We start from the raw sequence: 12,482 nt of genomic DNA on the forward strand, positions 1-12,482 counted from the left end.
TGGTGTTAGATTGGACGGGACTGAGTGTTTGTCAGACCATTTGTAGACAGGGAGAGTGTTCAAGAAATCCTGCTGGAAAACAGTGGCTGTGTTTGGAATACGATAGTAGCTTCTACTTACTGACCACTGCACAGTATTACTGTCTACTACATTTAATTACAAGAGTGAGCAGGACATTTAACAGAGGGCACTATTACACAATAAATGGATATCAATGACCTCATCATGTTGAATTATTGAAAATTCATACTGGCTGGAATATTCTGGAGCTACAGTAAGAGCTGTGCAGTGGAAATGCTGTTCCAGACAGTATGTGTGCATTCCATCTGGTACAGTAGTACATTTATTAATTTTCCAACAAACACACAACCAAATCAAGACTGTCGACAGTTTAAGTTACAGTTAACCATAGATTTAAGTTCCCAAGGTTGTCTTTCAAGGATGCAGTCGATGCTGGTTCGAAAGCAGAAAATACTCATAAATGTTCTTTGTATGTTGCATGAATTCATTATAAACAGGAGTTTCAGATGACGGCCTGTGAAGGACGTTTGCCCTGCAGGTAGTCTGCAGCGAAAGCCTCTTTTCCTCCACCGCTATTCCCACTGAACGGAGCCCAAGTTTGCTAATTCTCGCAGCCCATGGAGTACGGCAGATAGAGTCAATGTGGGAGCCGGTAAGCTCAGACTAGGGGGAGTACAAATCCCTCAAAGAACTTAAGGCTGGCGCAGTCCTGCGCTTGGCTGCGGTGGGAACCCAATCAAAGGAAAAGGTGCCTGTAAGGCAGATCAGCCTAGAGCCTGAATTGATTTACACACAGAGAGAGAAGCAGGAAGGATTTGAGGCAGTAAAACGGTGATGTTCACAACTAAACGAACAACATTTAGCTGCCTTTATTTCAGCGAGGACTGGAGGAGGTGAGATGCTTTCAGACTGATGTTGGAAGCATGTTTTAATTCAATTCTGCTTCCTGGGGTTATTTGTCAGATGCTGGACCTTATCACCTAAAGTCTTAATCGATACAAGAGGAAGCAAAGTGTGCTCCACACAAAACATTTGAATAAAGCATTTTGGACATCAAAACTTTCGCCGACATCTGAATTGCTAGTTGTGAACTAGCATCGATGTCTCAAGCCAAATTTCTTGACTTCCCTGCGTTTGCTCTTTGCACACACTGAGAAATCGCCTCAGACCATGTTCCACATCAAAAACAACAGCAGAGGAAGAGCGATTCGCCTGCTCCCCTCTCTACACGTCTGCATTCACAGCGAATCGCTGAGCCACAGCACAGTTCAGAGATCAGCTTTGAAAATAAGGCCAGGGGTCGCAGTTCACCGCGGCTCAACGCCTTGTGGCAACTGGAATAGTAATAGAGTTGCTGGGATCCGGCCCGGGCTGCTGTGAGGAGAGGCTATTGTTTATGGGCCTCTAGGGCTGGAGCGCGAGCGGAGAGGCGATGAGGCTCCTCCGGCTCCTCTGTGCTGATGCTGGATTTCTCGGGCTCCTCTTGAGGAGTTCAGCATTCCTTTCAGTGTGAACTTTGGCCGTTACGGTTTCTCGCCGCGTCCTGCCCACCAGTGATGAATGTTCATTCTGAGCCAGGCGCCAAAAAGCAGTTTCTGAGGGAAGGAAACAAAGTACATCATGGTTTGCAATATATCTTACAGAGTCCATGGGCAATGAAGAACTGCAAATAAAATATACATCATACAGAATGTGAATCACCAACATAAACCCAACCAGCGATGACATCAGGAGTCGCTGCATCAGGCTGAGAATAAAGGACACATTCTGTTTCCAGTGTGACGTGACAAATAACCTGGAATCAGTACCAGCAGCCACCTGACTGTTGATGACATTCTCATCTCAGGTGAAATAAAAGAAGGAAATAACTACATTTGATTTTTCAAGATTATTACTGAAGGCTATGCACCAACTTAAATAAACTACGTGACGAGGACAATAGTTGCACTCTTTGTTTTACAGACTACTTTTCCTCATCTAGGGTCTTGAACATGCCTGTAAAATGTTGGTGCTCTGATGTGCTGTAGAATATGTGCACAAAATTTACATTACGGTTATGATGTCTGTGGGTCAATTTGACCTGCATATTTCATGGTTAAAGGCAGCTGCACAGAACCAAAACATTTCTTACATATATTTTATGTCAGTTTCTCAGCTACCCTATGAGGGTGTTTAAATTTACATTTATGCATTTGGAAGACACTTTTATCTGAAGAGATGTGCTCTGCTTTGAAGGAATACATATTTAATAGTTAATGCATGTTAATTTTCGGAGGGAATAAACCCACAATCACTGTGGACATTATGCTCTACTGATTAAGCACCAGGAAAGTGCTTAAAATTGTAAATTGTATTTTTTATGTTATAAAATAGTTACACTACTAATTACAGTATTCACACTTTGTGAAAACAGTTGTTATATACAGCACATTTTTAAAAATCCTATTTTTTATGTTTTTTTTTTTTTTGATATGTGTGATTTTTGTTGTGTAAATGTGTACAGAGTATGTGAATATAATATAGGAACCAAATTCATCCTGTACAATATTCAGTGAGCAGTGTGCCAGTATTCTCTTCCCTCAAACAGATTGGCCTGCAATCCTTCAGCATAAACAACAACGTCTAGCAAACCTTTGTGAGTTTGACACGTATATAAGCTCTGAAAACCAATGGTTACATCATCACAATTAGCTGAAAACAGCACTGGCCACAACAAGGGGTCATGTGACCATGTATTCCATAGAGTCACCATGTTCTCAGAACAGTTGGAGCCAAAATTTAATCTAAGCCATGCCATCGTGAGCCTCATATGTACACATGAAATTACAGCGCGCTGCAGTAATTGGTCACGTCTGCAAGAGTAAAGGTGGATATAGAGGGTCTCGCAGCAGGGCTTGAGCCCGGGCTGAATGAGTCAGTAGATGTTGTGAGGGTCTCTGGCTGCGTAGAGACTCAGAGGAGCCTGTGGTCGAACCAACACGGTCTGTTTGCTGGATTTGACCATTACAGTACGTCTCAACATCAGTCACACACATCGCACACAATGCCTACAGGAGAAGCTTCACAATCACTGAAATTGTCACTTTTCTGACAGGTGCGAGACCTAAACATGGATATGCATCTTTGCTAGTCTGTGAAAGCCTTCATGTTAACAAGCTAAGACTGCTGATGTGATGCTAAACTAGCAGCCTGAATCAATCACACCGTCCTCTACAAATATAATGAGCGCTGAGGTGTCAAATATAGCGTTTCACAAAAATCCTTGAAGTTATTAGTGATTCAGAGCCTCCTTGTGTTGGAGGAGTTTCATAAAACAGTGAGTGATTGCCATTCGTGACTAATATTGTAAAATTAACTATAAATAAAAGATGTAATCCAAAAAGTACCCTTTATCATATTCAAAAGTCCTCATTAGGCATCCAAGCCAAGTCTCGTTTCCTCTCCAAATGCAATTAAGTGTGAGCCTTTAAGGATAAAGTAAGCTTGTTAATAAGTTCACAGAGTAATGAAAAACAGCCTTTCTTTATTGCTGAAGTGAGAATATTGAATCTAATAACAGGGCTGTGAAACATCAGCGGCTCTGAGCTCTGCACCTGCCAACTTCTTGGGGTTAAAAATGGAGCTGTGTGTTTTTCTGCAAACTTCGGCTACAAAATCTGGGATCTTCACAACAAATAAACAGACATGATTAAATATCGTAGCATAGCGATGTTGACTCATGATGGCTGTTTATGCAATGTTTAAGTACTGTCAACGGGAGAAGTCCTCGCATTAAGATGACGAAAGCTAAAGATATTCAGGGAATTTCAAGCTGTTGAAACGTTTTGCAGATTCAAGCCAAAAAATGAGCATGTAAACTTGGCAAAATATATATTGGCAACAGTTAGGGATAGGATCATAAAATTTGGTGCAAATAGACACGAGGACAATCTGAGGACACCGGGGGAGTTACAACAAAATCAAGGATGCTGACATCATCCAAAGGCAATTTAGTCCAATTGTGGTAATTTCCTCAGTGTGCTCAGACTTTATTTCCAGATTCTGATAAGAAACAATTGTTCAGTAAGTTTCTGAACCAGATATTCACCGAACTGTGATACAGGTGGCATATGTAAAGCACAGCTGTAATAAAGCATTACACTCGTAGTGCTGCTCTGGGAGTCCGTCGGTGACAAAGAGCCCGGAAATGGCTGTGGAAATAATTTCCTCATCCTCACCTCAGGCCAGAGATTAAATGTGTCAATTATAAATGATGTCAGTCTCACTTACCACGAGGAACATTTATGCATGAGGCTATCAGGGAGATTGAGTGGACGGTAGCGGATGATTTCGACATCGCCAGCAGCCGTCGCTCGGTGCCACTGTCCATCGCTGGGCATGACAACCGCTTGCCACAAATTGAATAGCGTTCACCAAAAACAACAGCTTAGATGCACTATCCTGATTTATTAACTCTATCGCTGCTCACACAAACCCAACACCAAGCAGCCTCTGGCAGAATCAGTGGAAACACGTCTGTACAACCAGACAACTTCCACATTCATTCTGCTTCTGGAGGCAGTGCGGCTTGCTATTCGTTGATCTTGTTTGTTGAGCTTGCTGTCAAACTCTGGCATACCGCTTAACTTCAGCTTCAAGGACATTTGTTTCTTCTTGGACGGGAGCCATTTTCATCAGAGCCATGTGCATAAAGCTGGCTTATTTAGCAACCGACGTGTTGCTTTGAATGTTGCCCCCCTTGAATCCAGATGTCAGAAGAAAAGAATGGCTGCACCCTGCGAAGGTCTTCTTTATCTGTCCCAGAAAACCTGAGAGGGAAGTGAATTCCCGCTGAGCAGGAGCATGGATCATGGTAATTGCCAGCGGTACCTCGGGGCCAGAGCGATGAGCTCATTATTTTTCCCAAAACCCTTAAGTCTCGCAAAACAACAGCCGGCCGACTGTGGCTCTCGGTGGAGCGGAGGGAGTCGTGGGCGTGTGTTTGTGTGTGTTGGAGTCGTCTTTCAGACATCCACTCTGCTGAAGCGTCTGTGAGTTCTTACTGTTTTCATGATAACAAGCAAGTCAACCATAGCTAGTTACAAAATGAAAACCATTTCTCACACAGCCTCATGTATGTGATTGCAAAAGCAATGCCTTCCCTTTGTTCTGCTTGAGTTGCATCCCTCGCAGTGAGATGCTGAAGAATACAGCTCCAGCATCCATCCATCCGTCTGTCTCTCTAATAGAACAATATCTTTTGCATAGGTTTGAATGGAGCTCTTGTCCTGTCCTGAGCATCGGTCTGTACCCAGCTGATATTAACGGCAATGGAGATGATATGGTGTTGGTTGGCATGGAAAGCCTTTTAAATCCAGTGCAGCTTAATATATAGTAAACAGGGTGATTATACTTTAGAAATTTCACTATTTCATTTAATTTTGTATTTGTATTGTCAGTTTCAGTACATGAGCAGTGATGTCAAAAGCAACAGACAAGGACAAATACTGTGCAAGGAAAAGGTTCTCACATGCTTTTAAGAGCACTTTAAATAACATTCTGTAAAAGTAATACTACAGTACAAATACTTTTTTTTTTTTTTTGAAGAATTTGTAGCTACTTCGGAATGTCTGTCTATTGAGAAACATGCTTTTAGCTCTAGTGTGTAGTTTCAGCATCTACCAGCAGAGTCAGAAAATGTAACAAACCTCTGTAGTTAATTATTTTACACATTATCCATGCAGTCATTTATTTAAATGGGCACTTTGTATGAGAGAATACAGTGATAGAATGTGAAGTCATTCTCTATTAATTAAATCAAACATGAATCAAACCTTCCATCAACTAAAACTGACAATTTAAGCAGTTTAATATATATTTTTCATTTGTGTGTTCATGTGCATTTTATTTTAGTTTAATTAATGAGCTTCATTCATGAACATAGTTGAAAATCATTCATAGAATGAATAGTTGACCCAAACATGAAAATTTCCTGGAAATGTATTCACCATCAGCCCATCCCAGATCAGGATGAGTTTGATCTTCATCAGGTTTGTAGAAATGTAGCATTGTATCAGTGTCTCATCAATGGATGCTCTGCAGTGAATGGGTGCCGTCAGAATGAGAGTCCAAACAGCTGATAAAAACATCAGAGTAATCCACAAGTAATCCACAGCACTCCAGTCCATCAGTGAACATATGGAGAAGACAAAAGATGAAACACATCCAGCATTAAGATGTTTTTAACTCAAATACATAGAGTTTATAATCCATAATAACACTTCCTCCAGTGAAAAAGTGCATCTGCTGTTGTCTCTCACATCAAAATCCAGTCACATATTTGTTTAGAGCTGTTTAAAACGCTGCTTGATCTGTGCAGATTTCTCTCCTGATTCACACCAGAACACTTTTTCACTGGAGGAAGTGTTATTATGGATTATAGACTCTATGTATTTGAGTTAAAAACATCTTAATGCTGGGATGTGTTTCATCTTTTTTCTTCTCCAGATGTTAACTGATGGACTGGAGTGCTGTGGATTACTTGTGGATTATTGTGATGTTTTTATCAGCTGTTTGGACTCTCATTCTGACGGCACCCATTCACTGCAGAGCATCCATTGCTGAGACACTGATGCAGTGCTACATTTCTACAAACCTGATGAAGAAACAAACTCAACTTCATCTAGGAGGACCTGAGGGTGAGGACATTTTTAGTAAAATTTTATTTTTTGGTGAGCTATTCCTTTATATATACTTCCACTTTCAATCCAATGCAGAATTTTAAAAAGTACTAATTTCACAACGGATTAATGCAGAAATTTGTTCTGCTCAGTCTGAGGCCCAGCAAAGATTTATTATTATTATTATTATTATTATTATTATTATTATTATTATTATTATTATTATTATTATTAAATCTTGTCTTGTAATACTTTCATTTAACATTAACAACCTTGATTTTGAGCCAAAGTTTTATTGGCAGACTGAGGGTGTACAGTGGGTTAGTATAGTCCATAACTACAGTATTCAAGAAGCATCTTTCTTTACTGACGGTCATTCAAAACTAAAAGTGTTTTCCGACAAAAGCAAATGCAAATGAAAACAACATACTAATCAAAAAGCCTGATTCTCCTCCCTCGGCTTTTATTCATTCTGTCTGTGCCATCACAGCTCATCACAGCCACTAGAGAAGGTCTGAGACAGTGCTGTCATTAAGTCACATGACATCTACAGCTCAGGTGATTGGCTGTAAGGCACTGATCCAGGTTCAGCAGCAGAGCAGGCAGATGCTGAGTTCCCACACCCCTTGCTCTCTGTCGGATCAAACCCCGGCATCCAGGGATCAGTGTGGCAGCCGGGGCCCTCGGGCAGGAGGCAGGCGCTGAGAATTACATCTCTTCTTCTGCTGCTTCCAGCCGATGACATCTCTCCCTCATCCTGCAGCGGGGCTCCGGCCCGTGTGTGAAGTCCACTTACTCTCTCCACACACCAGATCAGCCTCTGATCTCTGCTCAGGTCACTCACACTGACTGTAAAAGACACTAAATATTCACTTATATTATCAGTTTGACTGCAGTGATGCTATCAGAGAACAAACCTTGAACTCAGTTCTGCTGAATAATGACACTATTGTCTTCTGGAGAGCTGCTTTATATCAAAAGTTATTTTAGCATCATTGAAATACTATTATGGTTTTTATTAATATTTTGAATTTATTTTTAATTTACCATTTCATTTCATTTCAATTTTATTTATTTATGTGTTTTGGCCTTTTTTATTTTCTTTTAATTTCTCTATATAGTTTTTAAAAACTTATTTTGCATTCAGATATTTTTTTTATTCCTCGCCTCCAGCTGATTTGTGCAGCTCCGAATATGCCCAAAGTATTACCTAAGCCTGGAGATTTTTCCCTTCTGTTTTTGACCGTCCAGAAGAGGACGATGTTTGCGTTCTGCTGCTGCGTGAGAGATCGACCGCTCACTACAGCCTTTCACTGTAGCTGCTCTTCATGAACTGGTGGTAACTCTCATTCTGCCTTCAGAGGAAGGTAAATACCTTAATTTATGTCTGATTAGGTTGCTGATTTCCAAAAAATCCCACCTGAGAAAACAAACAGAGCAAAGCAGCACATTCTGAGTGCTGTAGAAAGAAGAAAAACCGCTTAAGAACTGACCGAAGGATGTTGATTTAGTCATTTTAAACTGCATAAGCGTGCGTTTCTTAAAGGGGTCGTGAATATGAATATCATGTATGTTAGTAGGGCTCCATTTAATCACAGCTGTTCATTTTAATTGAAATGCTGCTCTCTTGACATTCCCTATAATGACTAATTACCATGTTATCATTTCTGAGAAATGAAATGCAATGCAATGCTCTCATTATTATGAGCTGTGCTGCATTAATCTTGCAGAAAGTAGAATAAGGAGGAAAGTAGGATACATGCACACACATATGTGAATTATTACTCTCTACACAAAGTGAATTAGGCACTTTCATTCAAATTGCACAATTCTGGATGTGGAAACCATCAAGTGATAGAATACACACTACATATACGAGTCCCTCTTCTCACTAAATACATTAATTTGTCTATTTTTGGTGTATTGTATATAAAAACACTCTATTTACATCTGACAATTCAAGTAAATTTGTTTAATAAAGCCTAAAACAACTGAAACAAGCTTTGTATTGAATAATTTCCCAAACTGGAGCTGATTATTAAGTAGTCATTTTACAGAACCAATATATAAACTACACAATGAACATAAAAGGGCCATTAAATTGAAGACACCAAGCAAAAAGAAATTCTCCAAAATAAAGTACTTGAAATGTCTGCTAAATCAATGAGATCTTTCAGATGTCAAGGAAAGAGATCGTTATGAAACGTTCAGTTCAGTCTTATTCCTGTGTTCATCACAGACGTGCTTGTGATGTCTGCAAATGAATATTAGTCATGCACAGATCATTTAAAATTATATTTTTTTTTTTGTTTCAGCATATAAAAAGTCTGTGTGAAGTGTCGATCTAGAGTATCTGCTTAATTAATTCCAGATCCAAACTGAACTGTGAACGATATCATTAACATGAAGATTTCAATACCATGTTTAGCAGCCCCTCCCTTTTTTTCTTGAGAAATGAATGAATGTGATTCAATTTAGGATTGTGGAACAAAAACAAAGAAACAAAATGGCAAATCTAACTGTATTTTGAGGTTCCTTTGATACAGTGTAATTACATAAATAAGTACTCCGTTAATTTAATGAACTACTACACTTACTAAAGAGTTAAAGTTGGGGATGGCTTTAGGTTATTTGCTTGTAATTCTGCATTATTTACTGTTATCACTATAGTAATTACATGTGTGTAAGTTGAAACTACATTTTTTCCAGCTTGTTTTAAGGATATTCCTGTGTTTTTGCTGATGAATGCTGATGAGCCTCACTCCCAGAGAAAAGTGACGTGACATACAGCCAAGTTTGGTGACCCATACTCAGAATTGGTGCTCTGTATTTAACCCATCCAAAGTGCACACACACACACACACACACACACACACACACGTTGAGTGAAAGCCAAGTGTGGTGACCCATTATCATTTATGCTGTGGTGTCCCGGAGAGCAGTTGAGGGTTCGGTGCCTTGCTCAAGACACCTCAGTCGTGGTATTGTCAGCCCGAGACTCGAACCCACAACCTTAGGGTTAGGAGTCAAACTCTCTAACCACTAGGCCACGACTTCCCACAGACATAGTAATTCAGCAGCTGGACAGACGGGTGTGTGTTTGACTCACACTCGTCCCATCAGCACACATACATGTGATCCTACACTGTTCTCAAAGCCTCGATCCGCTGGACGGATGGCAGCAGCGGCGCTGGAGGAGGAAGCCACGCGAGAGAGAGAGAACACGGGGAGAGAAAATCAGAAGCACTGTGGGAAATTAAATCCAAACATACACAAGGAAGAAGTTTCAACTCAAAGATTTCCACATGATGTGAAACTCTTAGTCAAACCACACAGACGCAGTGTTTGCTGACGGCACACCAGAGCAGATTCACACAAACGCGCGCCGCAGATTTACCCACAAATCACAAGAATGATCGCCGGGCTGTTTGAAGCATCTGCTCTTATGCTCCTCGAGACAGACAAGAGGAGCGCAGACTGAGGTTTTTGGAGGGCGCTCTTCACCACAGGGAGGAGACGCATGAGGAGGGCGTGATGAGTCACATGACCAAACAGGGGCCAATGAGACGAAGGGAATTCAGGTTCACTACAGAGTTTACTGGGTCAAGCCCGGCTGTGGACAGCAGCAGCCAATGAGACGAGCTCAGCACGAGCGAACGAGAGAGAGAGAGAGAGAGAGAGAGAGAGCGATGTGGCGCGAAGCTGCAGACACATGAAATGTGATCGTCTCGTGTGAAATGAGCTGCTGGAGACAGAGATATGAATGATGAGTGCTGGAGATACCGACTCGATGATGTATTCTCAGTCCTTCAGTTACAGAAACGGAGCTAGACACAATACAGTCACATGAAACATACTGACATCTTAGAAACACATTTTTCCATTCTTCTCTGCATGAACAAATAATGACTTAAACATAATATTCTCATTTAACAATTAGCAAAAATAGAACAAATTATCTTGCTCCAGATTCTCAAAACGGACACAAAAAATTGTATAAAACATATTGACAGCTTCTAAGAAAAATATTAATTATAATAAGCTTTAAATTATGACTGGCTAGAAATGCATACTTTTTACAGTTACAAAAGAGCTTAATCACAAGAAATGAACATGAAGCATATCGACAGCTTCTATAAGAAATATTATTAATATTACGAAATATTATGCACACACACACACTAAGCTATAACTTGGTTCAGTTTATTGCCGCATATCTGGTGTTTTTCTGTGGGCCCCCGAGCCCCGGAGCACTTCTCAGTTCACACAGGTAGGGCTCTTCAGCTTTTGGTGCATTTAGGAATTCTTGTGCACTGAAGAAATCGCAGCGCATGAGTTATCAAATTGTTGTCACTCACATTTTATTGCTAAATCTAAAATTTAGTGCTATCCCCTTGTGTTTACATTGTCAAACTGCATTATTTGAAAACTATGCTTGGCGGGCCACATATAATATATTTTAATAGACAAGCTGCAGGCCATTTGAAATTCATATACAGGCCACGTTTTGAACACCCCTGATCTAAAGGAGCAGCAAAGATATTTTAATAACTACACCAATGGACCTGTTTCACATTCCCGGGGGTCTCCGAAGCGGAAGCAGTCATAGCTGGATAAACGAATGATACAGAAGCGGATGACACAGAAGAGCGTACACAGCATACGGTGATATGAAGAGACACAGAGGAGACTGTTGATAAAGGAATTATTGAATAAAGTCGTTATTTTTGTTTTTTTCGCTTGCAAAAAGTTTTCCTATCACTTCATATAACCCAGAATGCACGTCTGATGGCAGATGGAGTATTCTGACGACGAGTTTCATACCTTTCCTGGACCTTGACACTGTTATTTACTTGGCAGTCTATGGAACAGTCACAGCCCTCCCGTTTTTCATCCAAAATATATTAAATTGTGTTCTGAAGATGAACGGAGCTTTTACGGGTTTGGAACGACATGGGGGTAAGTGAATAATGACAACATTTCATTTTGGGGTGGAGTAACCCTTTAAATGCTTGAGCCTTAAACTTTTAAGTATAATCAGATTGGCTGTTGAAGTTATGTCAACTCAAGTTATATTAAACATATTAGACTTGTGTAACTTAAAAAAAATAAAGTTGAAATTGTTTAAATTAAGTTACTATGGAAAAATGTGTTACTATGACTTACCAATCAAATGATTTCTTACTGTAGAGTGGTAAAAAAGAAACTACAATTATCGTTTTTGCATTCATAAAGTACGCAAAAGAAAAAAAAAATCCACAATAGCGTTTCTATGAATTTACAAAAGAGGAAAAATATGGATAGATTGCATTGATCACAAGAGAGAAAGATGTCAAATTCGCCATCAGCTGTTGTGTTACAAAAAGTAACACAGTGGTAACTAGTTTACTGTAATTTAATGCAAGGCAATAAAACATAACATATGGTCTTGTTGTCTTGTTGAAGGAAGGCACACGAAGACGACGGCAATCCAAATAACATTTAATAGTAATCCAAGATGATGAAATTTCATACAAAACACAGGGTAACACAAGCAGCATGCACAACTAACAATAACTGAACAGAATCAGGGAGTAATGACTAAATTAACAGGACACAGGTGAACTGAATCAACTAATCAAGGGCACTAAGGGAAACTAATGCTACGTCCCAATGTGCCTACTTATACTGTGCCCTTAAAGTATGTACTTTTTTGGTGAAGAAAAAGTACACACTGTTGAGTGTGTAGTGGAAGAGCTTTGGGACAAACTATAACGTCATACAGTTGTGTCTTTAATGGACGCTCTGTCGCATAATTACACT

The 12,482-nt window shown here is 40.0% G+C and overlaps 1 long non-coding RNA gene across 1 annotated transcript in view; it reads right to left on the minus strand.

The window, feature by feature from the left end:
* Window positions 1–1,444: 1,444 nt before the first annotated feature.
* Window positions 1,445–12,482, minus strand: part of LOC122144540 — an 84,541-nt gene continuing 73,503 nt past the window's right edge. Inside the window, exon 5 of the long non-coding RNA XR_006159749.1 lies at window positions 1,445–1,616. This is a non-coding gene — a long non-coding RNA (uncharacterized LOC122144540). The remainder of the gene's footprint in view (window positions 1,617–12,482) is intronic.

The sequence above is a fragment of the Cyprinus carpio genome, unplaced genomic scaffold (genome assembly GCF_018340385.1).
Source record: "Cyprinus carpio isolate SPL01 unplaced genomic scaffold, ASM1834038v1 S000006714, whole genome shotgun sequence".
NCBI classification, from domain to species: Eukaryota; Metazoa; Chordata; class Actinopteri; order Cypriniformes; family Cyprinidae; genus Cyprinus; species Cyprinus carpio.